Source organism: Oncorhynchus kisutch, unplaced genomic scaffold, assembly GCF_002021735.2.
Source record: "Oncorhynchus kisutch isolate 150728-3 unplaced genomic scaffold, Okis_V2 scaffold807, whole genome shotgun sequence".
In the NCBI taxonomy this organism is placed as follows: Eukaryota; Metazoa; Chordata; class Actinopteri; order Salmoniformes; family Salmonidae; genus Oncorhynchus; species Oncorhynchus kisutch.
Genome location: NW_022262752.1, coordinates 66866 through 80815, shown reverse-complemented (window position 1 = coordinate 80815; position 13950 = coordinate 66866). Strand labels below are relative to the sequence as shown.

At 41.8% G+C, this 13950-nt stretch overlaps 2 pseudogenes; both read left to right on the top strand.

The window, feature by feature from the left end:
- The first annotated feature begins 532 nt into the window (after window positions 1-532).
- LOC116362189 (protein odd-skipped-related 2-A-like) lies at window positions 533-5472 on the top strand (annotated as a pseudogene).
- Window positions 5473-7086: 1614 nt separating this feature from the next.
- Window positions 7087-12445, top strand: LOC116352798 (protein odd-skipped-related 2-A-like; annotated as a pseudogene).
- Window positions 12446-13950: the final 1505 nt, after the last annotated feature.

The window sequence follows — 13950 nt, the reverse complement described above, 5'->3', positions numbered from 1 at the left end:
AAAACACAACAGTCATTGAAACACATTGAAAACAGCAGAGTAACGATTTTCTTGGAATTTCGGTTCTCCGCCGCTGTTTTTTTTTGGGGGGGGGGGAGTTTTGTTCGTGCTTTTACAGCTCCCAATACATAACCTTTACCACAATTAAATAAAACGATTTATTGTGGTGGCTCATACATGTGCCCTCTATTTACACAATACGCATGGTTTCTAAACTTTTCATATTAAATCACGTTTTGAATAACCTAAAAAAAATGCGTTCATTGGTTTGAAAATGGATCATGTTTGTCACTCTTGTTATTTCTGTGTTTCCCAAGAAAAAGTAACCATTTCCAACAACACAAAAGGTATAGACTATCTGTATGTGAAGTGTCAGACGCAGGTTGCGGTGAGCTGTGCTCGGTCCCTAGTTGCTATCCAAACACAAACAAACAGCGAAGAACATTGGAGTTGATCAGTACGAGAAGGCGTGGCGGAGGGCGGGCTGAGCACGCCGAGTGCCCCGAGTCCTGAAAAGTGAAGGGACTTGTGCTCTTCAAGCCCACTTTACAGCCCAACTCCGAACCGAGCAGAAACAGAGCAGAGTACGGGTCTCCTGCGCCTGGCGTCGCTTGAACTCCTTATAGTGATCGTAACTTTTTTTTCCCCTTCCCGAGGACTTCTTTGCCTCACTGTGCGCAAAGTATTACGAGTCGCAACAGATCTGGTTCTGCGACGGTATGGCGATGAGACTTACATGGACGAAGTTGGGAAACTTTTGCTGACTTTAAAGTGGAGTTTTGTCGCCTCTCTTAAAGGCATTGTGGATTATTGAAACACAGCAGAACTAACTGCGGAGTGACCTTTGGCGTCTGTTTATTGGGGGTAAGATTATGTTTCCATGATAGTTGCTCTTTAATAGATGACATTACACTTGTGTTGAAACAGGTAGTGATAGTTCATGACAATGAGATCCCGAGTAGCCTACTAATTGATAGTTCAAACGAGTCCATGCTGTCAGAATATACATATTTAACAGTGTAAAGCTAAGTGTCAAAATACAGAGACTACAGTAATATATAGAATAGCCTATCTCAGGGATCATCAACTAGATTTAGCCGCGGGACGATTTGCTCTTGAGGGGATGGTCAACGGGCCGAAACATAATTACAAACAATTTGTAGACTGCAAATTGACCGCAAGAACCACAAACGGATATAATATTTGACAAAAACATAATAATTTCAAACAGTTCAAACCCCTTGCTTACGTTTATATAAGGCCACATATATATTTATATTCTGCGTGGGAATACTTTGGAACACATTTCCAAAATTAAAATCACTCGGAGCTGATTTGCTGTTGTTTAAAAATATATATATTTTACGAAAAACAATAAAAAATAAAATAAAAAGTTAATAAATAAATAGATTGGTGGGCCAAATAAAATCCCAGGGTCGCCAGTTGGGCAACCCAGGCCTATAACGACACTACATATATGGCTTGTCATTCAACTATTACGTAAAGGCTATAGGTTATTGTAAAACTTCAGATATCCTTATCAACATGCATGTTGACCGGAAGTTTTGTTGCAGCTGCCCATTTCTGACAAATATCCACCTCACCATGACTTTTAAGACAAACTGTTTATGCCCTTTCATCTCATTGGCCCAGTAAAGAGTTGTCCTGTGCTTGTGAACATAAAAGTAGCCTGAGAACAAGGACCTAACTCTGCCCTTTCTCCGTCCACGTGTGAACGTATAGCTAGCTATATAGGTTACACACAGTAGCCTGTTTTATGCAAGTCAATCATCTGTAAATTAATAACCTAGCATTTACTCACTGACTTTAACCCGTGTTAGAATCAATCATTCCATTGACTAAAGTTTAAACTAACATGGGAAAACAGCTTATATTTTGGGTAAAATTCGATTATTGTGAATGAGTCGTACTTTTCAGACGAATTCTCAGCGAGGGTTGTCAGTCCTCGCTGGTTTTATGCGCAGTGGTATGCTGCTACAGTAACTTATAGAAACGTGAAACTCAAAGCACTATCAACACCTCAAAAACCACACTGCACCCAAAACGGTAGCTGTAAATGGGACGCTTTCAAATATATATTTATAAATATATTAAATTCATGTTCACACACAGTCTAAAGTGTTTGCATTTTACGCAAGAAGGTGAACATTTTAAATTGTTTTGAGAGGAACACAATTTATTTACACCTCAAAAAAAAACCACACGGTCTAAACAAGTATCGTGCGTGGGGAGAGTGACACGGTGAGCTTGTTCGTGGGTTCGGAAAACATTACTTTACAACTTGTTGTCATTACACCACTTGGTGCATGTAACCCTCAGTCATTTAACAGTCCCATAATATTACCATACAGTTCTCATAACCTCACACCATATAGCACGTCTAGCCGATGTACAAGAGTATTTACAAAGGATGTGCCGCAAATAAAGTATTTCTCTGACGTTGCAAATGGTGATTATAGGTTACAACAACATTCTATAATCGGTCTTGGGACGTAATTTACAACAAAAAGTTAAATCTAGTTTGTAGGCCCATATACGCTTTTGTTTTCAGAGATAAACATCGCTCAAGGCCTTAAACATGACTCCAATAGCCTAGAAATTGATTTTACAATAAAAATAAAATGGGGGTAAAGTTGATTTTAGGAGATAAGCAAAACCCCTTTTATATGTTGTTCTCTATTATAACACACCTAAAGAGAATAACGCGTCCGACAACGTGTGGCAAGATTACAAACTTCCACGTCCGTTGACGTAATAAGACATTTAATTAGGCCCTGTGTGTTGTTACACACGGGATTGGCGAATGTAATGGCAGCATTAAACCAATGAGTTGTTTTAATGTATCGTGGAACATTTCATTGGGAGTGACAGCATGCACAGTCGAGCGCATCGAAAACAAAACGTTCCAACTTTCTTTTTTTGGGGGGGGGGATGCATAACATATATTTATGTTATTAGAAGGAATAACCATGTGCTCTAGAAGAAAAAAATGACCGAAATGTATTTTCACCAGCCAAACATTCAATTTGCAGTACCCACGACGTTTTACACTTTGTGCTCACACACACAAAAATAAGATATAACTTGAACGCTCTCAACATGTCTCTATAACAACATTCTTTATAACCAAATAGGAATCGGTTCGCCTTTAGACGGTGTGCAAATCGTACATCTCGAAGCAAATTAGTCCCTGTCCTTGATTTCCACAATGGAAGTGAAGTATTAAAACACTGAATGTGAGATAATCCAATATCAACCCGTATTAAGGCCGTTCTCACGACGGTTGTAAATTCATTAAATGTCGACTAAGGTCAAACGGTTGGAAAAGCTCTAATGGAAAACTATTTGCAGCATTGTGCAAAATGTACAGAAATAGTTAGTCATTAAGTCTATGCTTGTTTTTTACTGTTTACTTGCAGTATTTTCTAGATCTATATTGTGCCATATTGTGGGTTGATGATGAACTCATATTCATTTGTATTATTCATGTCTCCAACAGGACCTTCAACGTGGTAGAGTTGTGCCGAGGCCTTAACCGTGAAGCCTTTCGCCGCCGAGATGGGGAGCAAAGCCCTGCCCGCTCCGATCCCTCTCCACCCGTCTCTCCAGCTCACCAACTACTCCTTCCTGCATGCGGTCAACGCCTTCCCGGCCGCGGTCGACCAGCTCCAGGGACTGTACGGCCTTAGCGCGGTGCAGACCATGCACATGAACCACTGGACACTAGGCTATCCGCACATGCAGGGACTGAGGTCGACTATCACAGAGATGGCTGCCGCTCAGGGCTTAATGGATCCCCGGCTTACCTTCACGGGGCTACCGTTCGCCGCACACCTCTTCCACCCCAAACAAGGCATTACTCACTTTATCCCCGGGCTGCACAAGGACCGACCACCGCGCTTTGACTTTGCCAACCTGGCGATAGCTGCCACCCAGGAGGACCCGCCGAAGGCTGGGATCTTTCAAAGTTGACAGCGGGGCTCGGAAGCGCGATATCTGAGTTCAACAAACTGTCGCCTGATAGAAAACCCACCCGGGGAAGGCTTCCGTCAAAAACGAAAAAGGAATTTATTTGCAAGTTCTGTGGCAGGCATTTCACCAAGTCATACAATCTTCTGATCCACGAGAGGACTCACACAGACGAGCGTCCTTATACCTGTGACATCTGCCACAAGGCTTTCCGAAGACAAGACCACCTGAGAGACCACAGGTAAGAAGCAGTGCTCTGAATGTCTGGGATGATATCGCTGTTGTTTTCTTTGAAAGGAAAAAAAAACGCGTTGATAGTGGTGTGTACGGAATAGCGTCATGTCATGTTATGATCGCGTTTTATTCATATTCATTTGACATTGTTCACAATTCCAACATTGTAACGCACTGAATAGTTTATTTCCATATGTAGGTATTTTTTTGTAATAACTATGTTGCGTGCACTGTGTAGAGTACGACTAGTCCATATTCCGGGAGGGCGCTAAAGCCCTTTTACGCACAAGAACACAGATCAAGTCGCACAACTGGCAGCAGGCACTTCTCAGCATGACTCAACCGCCTTGGAAAAGGCCACAAAGAAGAAATGCAGTTATATGAAAGGTGTTCCGTTTTAACCGCGTCTCCTTTTGTCTTCTAATTTCCAGATACATCCACTCCAAGGAAAAGCCCTTCAAATGTCAAGAATGTGGGAAAGGATTTTGTCAGTCTCGAACTTTAGCCGTTCATAAAACATTACATATGCAGGTGAGTCTTCCATCCAAACCTATATCATCTGCCAACGTAACACCAGATTTATTAACACAATTTGATACCAATCACCATGTATGTGAGTCAGCAAACTATATGAGGCACGAGCTCACATATCTGTGTACTCATGTTATTACACGCGTCATGTCTTTACTGCAGACGCCAACTGATCAAATTTGGCATCTTTTCTAAAAAAACGAAAAAAATATATACTTATTTGGATTGCTTGTATGGATAGTGATTGTGTCTCGACTATATTTGGCATGTATGGCAATAACTGAATGATTATGATAAGCAGCTTAAAGAAGTATAGGCTAGACTTACAGCCGTTCATTTTGTTAGGGCACAGCTTACTTTCAGCACAATGTCAATAACTGATGGAAGATTCATATTATATACAATACATATATTTAGCTAAATAAACTAAAGGGAATAATCCTTTGCTTGCTTTAAATCTAAACAGGAATCTCACACAAATGCCCCACATGCGGAAGAACCTTTAATCAAAGAAGTAACCTGAAAACTCACCTTCTCACCCATACAGACATCAAGCCCTACAGCTGTGACCGCTGCGGAAAGGTGTTTCGGCGCAACTGTGACTTGCGACGGCACAGTTTGACGCACACTCCTCATCAGGACTACTAGCCAATCTGAGAAGGCTGATGAACAGCCAATACAAACAAACAAACAGACAACAAACAACCAAACGGACGTTATTAACAGAGGAGACAACAACATCGACGAACGTTTCATTTTCTTCCATTGAAAGAATATAACAAACTGAACCGTGGACAAGCAATGTTACAACGGAGTGATGAGCAGTACAGCGCGTCAAGTGAAAGCCAAGGAGCCCAGACAGAGACAGACCGCTCTTCCTGGCCTCTTCTACCTGTAGAGACAGACCGCTCTTCCTGCCTCTTCTACCTGTAGAGACAGACCGCTCTTCCTGCCTCTTCTACCTGTAGAGACAGACCGCTCTTCCTGCCTCTTCTACCTGTAGAGACAGACCGCTCTTCCTGCCTCTTCTACCTGTAGAGACAGACCGCTCTTCCTGCCTCTTCTACCTGTAGAGACAGACCGCTCTTCCTGCCTCTTCTACCTGTAAATATCAAGACTTTTGGAAGCCCATGTAATCATGTATTTTTTTGTATTTGTTGTTGTTGTTGTCCTTGAATTAAAACGTTGTTTAAAAAACAACAACAACCCTAATGTTTAAAGTATGTTAAATTGTATTTTAGAAATAAAGCAAGTTAAATATTCACCATTGGTAAAAAAAGAAGAACTATTTCGTTTTATTTTGTTTCTTTGCTGCGGTAAAAAAGGGAAACGTATTTTAGCACGAAGTGGTGGAATGAAAAGAGAGGTTAGATCCACCACCTTATCGTCTTTAACACAAAAAACATATTTCATTGTGTACAAAAGGCTGACAACTTGTTATTTTAACACGCTTTCTGATTGGAAATAAAGGAGGGATGATGTAGCTTTATAGTAGAATAAAAAACACGAGCTGGTGCACAACCCAGAAAAAAATATATTTTGTTGTGGCGCTGACTAACGGACGAATAAACGGTAAGCTATAAAACATACAAAGGAGTCACACGCGCCATCTATAAACTCCTAGTAACTACCCGCGCGCCATCTATAAACTCCTAGTAACTACCCGCGCGCCATCTATAAACTCCTAGTAACTACCCACGCGCCATCTATAAACTCCTAGTAACTACCCACGCGCCATCTATAAACTCCTAGTAACTACCCACGCTCCATCTATAAACTCCTAGTAACTACACACGCGCCATCTATAAACTCCTAGTAACTACCCCGCGCCATCTATAAACTCCTAGTAACTACCCACGCGCCATCTATAAACTCCTAGTAACTACCACCCGCGCCATCTATAAACTCCTAGTAACTACCCACGCGCCATCTATAAACTCCTAGTAACTACACACGCGCCATCTATAAACTCCTAGTAACTACCCACGCGCCATCTATAAACTCCTAGTAACTACCCACGCGCCATCTATAAACTCCTAGTAACTACCCACGCGCCATCTATAAACTCCTAGTAACTACCCACGCGCCATCTATAAACTCCTAGTAACTACCCACGCGCCATCTATAAACTCCTAGTAACTACCCACGCGCCATCTATAAACTCCTAGTAACTCACACGCGCCATCTATAAACTCCTAGTAACTACCCACGCGCCATCTATAAACTCCTAGTAACTACCCACGCGCCATCTATAAACTCCTAGTAACTACCCACGCGCCATCTATAAACTCCTAGTAACTACCCACGCGCCATCTATAAACTCCTAGTAANATTGTGGATTATTGAAACACAGCAGAACTAACTGCGGAGTGACCTTTGGCGTCTGTTTATTGGGGGAAGATTATGTTTCCATGATAGTTGCTCTTTAATAGATGACATTACACTTGTGTTGAAACAGGTAGTGATAGTTCATGACAATGAGATCCCGAGTAGCCTACTAATTGATAGTTCAAACGAGTCCATGCTGTCAGAATATACATATTTAACAGTGTAAAGCTAAGTGTCAAAATACAGAGACTACAGTAATATATAGAATAGCCTATCTCAGGGATCATCAACTAGATTTAGCCGCGGGACGATTGCTCTTGAGGGGATGGTCAACGGGCCGAAACATAATTACAAACAATTTGTAGACTGCAAATTGACCGCAAGAACCACAAACGGATATAATATTTGACAAAAACATAATAATTTCAAACAGTTCAAACCCCTTGCTTACGTTTATATAAGGCCACATATATATTTATATTCTGCGTGGGAATACTTTGGAACACATTTCCAAAATTAAAATCACTCGGAGCTGATTTGCTGTTGTTTAAAAAATATATATTTTACGAAAACAATAAAAAATAAAATAAAAAAGTTAATAAAAAATAGATTGGTGGGCCAATAAAATCCCAGGGTCGCCAGTTGGGCAACCCAGGCCTATAACGACACTACATATATGGCTTGTCATTAAACTATTACGTAAAGGCTAGGGTTATTGTAAAACTTCAGATATCCTTATCAACATGCATGTTGACCGGAAGTTTTGTTGCAGCTGCCCATTTCTGACAAATATCCACCTCACCATGACTTTTAAGACAAACTGTTTATGCCCTTTCATCTCATTGGCCAGTAAAGAGTTGTCCTGTGCTTGTGAACATAAAAGTAGCCTGAGAACAAGGACCTAACTCTGCCCTTTCTCCGTCCACGTGTGAACGTATAGCTAGCTATATAGGTTACACACAGTAGCCTGTTTTATGCAAGTCAATCATCTGTAAATTAATAACCTAGCATTTACTCACTGACTTTAACCCGTGTTAGAATCAATCATTCCATTGACTAAAGTTTAAACTAACATGGGAAAACAGCTTATATTTTGGGTAAAATTCGATTATTGTGAATGAGTCGTACTTTTCAGACGAATTCTCAGCGAGGGTTGTCAGTCCTCGCTGGTTTTTATGCGCAGTGGTATGCTGCTACAGTAACTTATAGAAACGTGAAACTCAAAGCACTATCAACACCCTCAAAAACCACACTGCACCCAAACGGGTAGCTGTAAATGGGACGCTTTCAAATATATATTTATAAATATATTAAATTCATGTTCACACACAGTCTAAAGTGTTTGCATTTTACGCAAGAAGGTGAACATTTTAAATTGTTTTGAGAGGAACACAATTTATTTACACCTCAAAAAAAACCCACACGGTCTAAACAAGTATCGTGCGTGGGGAGAGTGACACGGTGAGCTTGTTCGTGGGTTCGGAAAACATTACTTTACAACTTGTTGTCATTACACCACTTGGTGCATGTAACCCTCAGTCATTTAACAGTCCCATAATATTACCATACAGTTCTCATAACCTCACACCATATAGCACGTCTAGCCGATGTACAAGAGTATTTACAAAGGATGTGCCGCAAATAAAGTATTTCTCTGACGTTGCAAAAATGGTGATTATAGGTTACAACAACATTCTATAATCGGTCTTGGGACGTAATTTACAACAAAAAGTTAAATCTAGTTTGTAGGCCCATATACGCTTTTGTTTTCAGAGATAAACATCGCTCAAGGCCTTAAACATGACTCCAATAGCCTAGAAATGGATTTTACAATAAAAATAAAATGGGGGTAAAGTTGATTTTAGGAGATAAGCAAAACCCCTTTTATATGTTGTTCTCTATTATAACACACCTAAAGAGAATAACGCGTCCGACAACGTGTGGCAAGATTACAAACTTCCACGTCTGTTGACGTAATAAGACATTTAATTAGGCCCTGTGTGTTGTTACACACGGGATTGGCGAATGTAATGGCAGCATTAAACCAATGAGTTGTTTTAATGTATCGTGGAACATTTCATTGGGGAGTGACAGCATGCACAGTCGAGCGCATCGAAAACAAAACGTCTCCAACTTTCTTTTTTTGATGCATAACATATATTTATGTTATTAGAAGGAATAACCATGTGCTCTAGAAGAAAAAAATGACCGAAATGTATTTTCACCAGCCAAACATTCAATTTGCAGTACCCACGACGTTTTACACTTTGTGCTGACACACACAAAAAAAATAAGATATAACTTGAACGCTCTCAACATGTCTCTATAACAACATTCTTTATAACCAAATAGGAATCGGTTCGCCTTTAGACGGTGTGCAAATCGTACATCTCGAAGCAAATTAGTCCCTGTCCTTGATTTCCACAATGGAAGTGAAGTATTAAAACACTGAATGTGAGATAATCCAATATCAACCCGTATTAAGGCCGTTCTCACGACGGTTGTAAATTCATTAAATGTCGACTAAGGTCAAACGTTTGGAAAAGCTCTAATGGAAAACTATTTGCAGCATTGTGCAAAATGTACAGAAATAGTTAGTCATTAAGTCTATGCTTGTTTTTACTGTTTACTTGCAGTATTTTCTAGATCTATATTGTGCCATATTGTGGGTTGATGATGAACTCATATTCATTTGTATTATTCATGTCTCCAACAGGACCTTCAACGTGGTAGAGTTGTGCCGAGGCCTTAACCGTGAAGCCTTTCGCCGCCGAGATGGGGAGCAAAGCCCTGCCCGCTCCGATCCCTCTCCACCCGTCTCTCCAGCTCACCAACTACTCCTTCCTGCATGCGGTCAACGCCTTCCCGGCCGCGGTCGACCAGCTCCAGGGACTGTACGGCCTTAGCGCGGTGCAGACCATGCACATGAACCACTGGACACTAGGCTATCCGCACATGCAGGGACTGAGGTCGACTATCACAGAGATGGCTGCCGCTCAGGGCTTAATGGATCCCCGGCTTACCTTCACGGGGCTACCGTTCGCCGCACACCTCTTCCACCCCAAACAAGGCATTACTCACTTTATCCCGGGCTGCACAAGGACCGACCACCGCGCTTTGACTTTGCCAACCTGGCGATAGCTGCCACCCAGGAGGACCCGCCGAAGGCTGGGGATCTTTCAAAGTTGACAGCGGGGCTCGGAAGCGCGATATCTGAGTTCAACAAACTGTCGCCTGATAGAAAACCCACCCGGGGAAGGCTTCCGTCAAAAACGAAAAAGGAATTTATTTGCAAGTTCTGTGGCAGGCATTTCACCAAGTCATACAATCTTCTGATCCACGAGAGGACTCACACAGACGAGCGTCCTTATACCTGTGACATCTGCCACAAGGCTTTCCGAAGACAAGACCACCTGAGAGACCACAGGTAAGAAGCAGTGCTCTGAATGTCTGGGATGATATCGCTGTTGTTTTCTTTGAAAGGAAAAAAAAAACGCGTTGATAGTGGTGTGTACGGAATAGCGTCATGTCATGTTATGATCGCGTTTTATTCATATTCATTTGACATTGTTCACAATTCCAACATTGTAACGCACTGAATAGTTTATTTCCATATGTAGGTATTTTTTTGTAATAACTATGTTGCGTGCACTGTGTAGAGTACGACTAGTCCATATTCCGGGAGGGCGCTAAAGCCCTTTTACGCACAAGAACACAGATCAAGTCGCACAACTGGCAGCAGGCACTTCTCAGCATGACTCAACCGCCTTGGAAAAGGCCACAAAGAAGAAATGCAGTTATATGAAAGGTGTTCCGTTTTAACCGCGTCTCCTTTTGTCTTCTAATTTCCAGATACATCCACTCCAAGGAAAAGCCCTTCAAATGTCAAGAATGTGGGAAAGGATTTTGTCAGTCTCGAACTTTAGCCGTTCATAAAACATTACATATGCAGGTGAGTCTTCCATCCAAACCTATATCATCTGCCAACGTAACACCAGATTTATTAACACAATTTGATACCAATCACCATGTATGTGATTCAGCAAACTATATGAGGCACGAGCTCACATATCTGTGTACTCATGTTATTACACGCGTCATGTCTTTACTGCAGACGCCAACTGATCAAATTTGGCATCTTTTCTAAAAAAAACGAAAAAAATATATACTTATTTGGATTGCTTGTATGGATAGTGATTGTGTCTCGACTATATTTGGCATGTATGGCAATAACTGAATGATTATGATAAGCAGCTTAAAGAAGTATAGGCTAGACTTACAGCCGTTCATTTTGTTAGGGCACAGCTTACTTTCAGCACAATGTCAATAACTGATTGAAGATTCATATTATAATACAATACATATATTTTGCTAAATAAACTAAAGGGAATAATCCTTTGCTTGCTTTAAATCTAAACAGGAATCTCCACACAAATGCCCCACATGCGGAAGAACCTTTAATCAAAGAAGTAACCTGAAAACTCACCTTCTCACCCATACAGACATCAAGCCCTACAGCTGTGACCGCTGCGGAAAGGTGTTTCGGCGCAACTGTGACTTGCGACGGCACAGTTTGACGCACACTCCTCATCAGGACTACTAGCCAATCTGAGAAGGCTGATGAACAGCCAATACAAACAAACAAACAGACAAACAAACAAACCAAACGGACGTTATTAACAGAGGAGACAACAACATCGACGAACGTTTTCATTTTCTTCCATTGAAAGAATATAACAAACTGAACCGTGGACAAGCAATGTTACAACGGAGTGATGAGCAGTACAGCGCGTCAAGTGAAAGCCAAGGAGCCCAGACAGAGACAGACCGCTCTTCCTGCCTCTTCTACCTGTAGAGACAGACCGCTCTTCCTGCTACTTCTACCTGTAGAGACAGACCGCTCTTCCTGCCTCTTCTACCTGTAGAGACAGACCGCTCTTCCTGCCTCTTCTACCTGTAGAGACAGACCGCTCTTCCTGCCTCTTCTACCTGTAGAGACAGACCGCTCTTCCTGCCTCTTCTACCTGTAGAGACAGACCGCTCTTCCTGCCTCTTCTACCTGTAGAGACTGACCGCTCTTCCTGCCTCTTCTACCTGTAGAGACTGACCGCTCTTCCTGCCTCTTCTACCTGTAGAGACAGACCGCTCTTCCTGCCTCTTCTACCTGTAGAGACAGACCGCTCTTCCTGCCTCTTCTACCTGTAAATATCAAGACTTTTGGAGCCCATGTAAATCATGTATTTTTTTGTATTTTGTTGTTGTTGTTGTCCTTGAATTAAAACGTTGTTTAAAAAACAACAACAACCCTAATGTTTAAAGTATGTTAAATTGTATTTTAGAAATAAAGCAAGTTAAATATTCACCATTGGTAAAAAAAGAAGAACTATTTCGTTTTATTTTGTTCTTTGCTGCGTAAAAAAGGGGAAACGTATTTTAGTCACGAAGTGGTGGAATGAAAAGAGAGGTTAGATCCACCACCTTATCGTCTTTAACACAAAAACATACTTCATTGTGTACAAAAGGCTGACAACTTGTTATTTTAACACGCTTTCTGATTGGAAATAAAGGAGGGATGATGTAGCTTTATAGTAGAATAAAAAACACGAGCTGGTGCACAACCCAGAAAAATATATATTTTGTTGTGGCGCTGACTAACGGACGAATAAACGGTAAGCTATAAAACATACAAAGAGAGTCACACGCGCCATCTATAAACTCCTAGTAACTACCCACGCGCCATCTATAAACTCCTAGTAACTACCCACGCGCCATCTATAAACTCCTAGTAACTACCCACGCGCCATCTATAAACTCTAGTAACTACCCACGCGCCATCTATAAACTCCTAGTAACTACCCACGCGCCATCTATAAACTCCTAGTAACTACCCACGTGCCATCTATAAACTCCTAGTAACTACCCACGCGCCATCTATAAACTCCTAGTAACTACCCACGCGCCATCTATAAACTCCTAGTAACTACCCACGCGCCATCTATAAACTCCTAGTAACTACCCACGCGCCATCTATAAACTCCTAGTAACTACCCACGCGCCATCTATAAACTCCTAGTAACTACCCACGCGCCATCTATAAACTCCTAGTAACTACCCACGCGCCATCTATAAACTCCTAGTAACTACCCACGCGCCATCTATAAACTCCTAGTAACTACCCACGCGCCATCTATAAACTCCTAGTAACTACCCACGCGCCATCTATAAACTCCTAGTAACTACCCACGCGCCATCTATAAACTCCTAGTAACTACCCACGCGCCATCTATAAACTCCTAGTAACTACCCACGCGCCATCTATAAACTCCTAGTAACTACCCACGCGCCATCTATAAACTCCTAGTAACTACCCACGCGCCATCTATAAACTCCTAGTAACTACCCACGCGCCATCTATAAACTCCTAGTAACTACCCACGCGCCATCTATAAACTCCTAGTAACTACCCACGCGCCATCTTAAACCTAGTAACTCCACGCATCTATAAACTCCTAGTAACTACCCACGCGCCATCTATAAACTCCTAGTAACTACCCACGCGCCATCTATAAACTCCTAGTAACTACCCACGCGCCATCTATAAACTCCTAGTAACTACCCACGCGCCATCTATAAACTCCTAGTAACTACCCACGCGCCATCTATAAACTCCTAGTAACTACCCACGCGCCATCTATAAACTCCTAGTAACTACCCACGCGCCATCTATAAACTCCTAGTAACTACCCACGCGCCATCTATAAACTCCTAGTAACTACCCACGCGCCATCTATAAACTCCTAGTAACTACCCACGCTCCATCTATAAACTCCTAGTAACTACCCACGCGCCATCTATAAACTCCTAGTA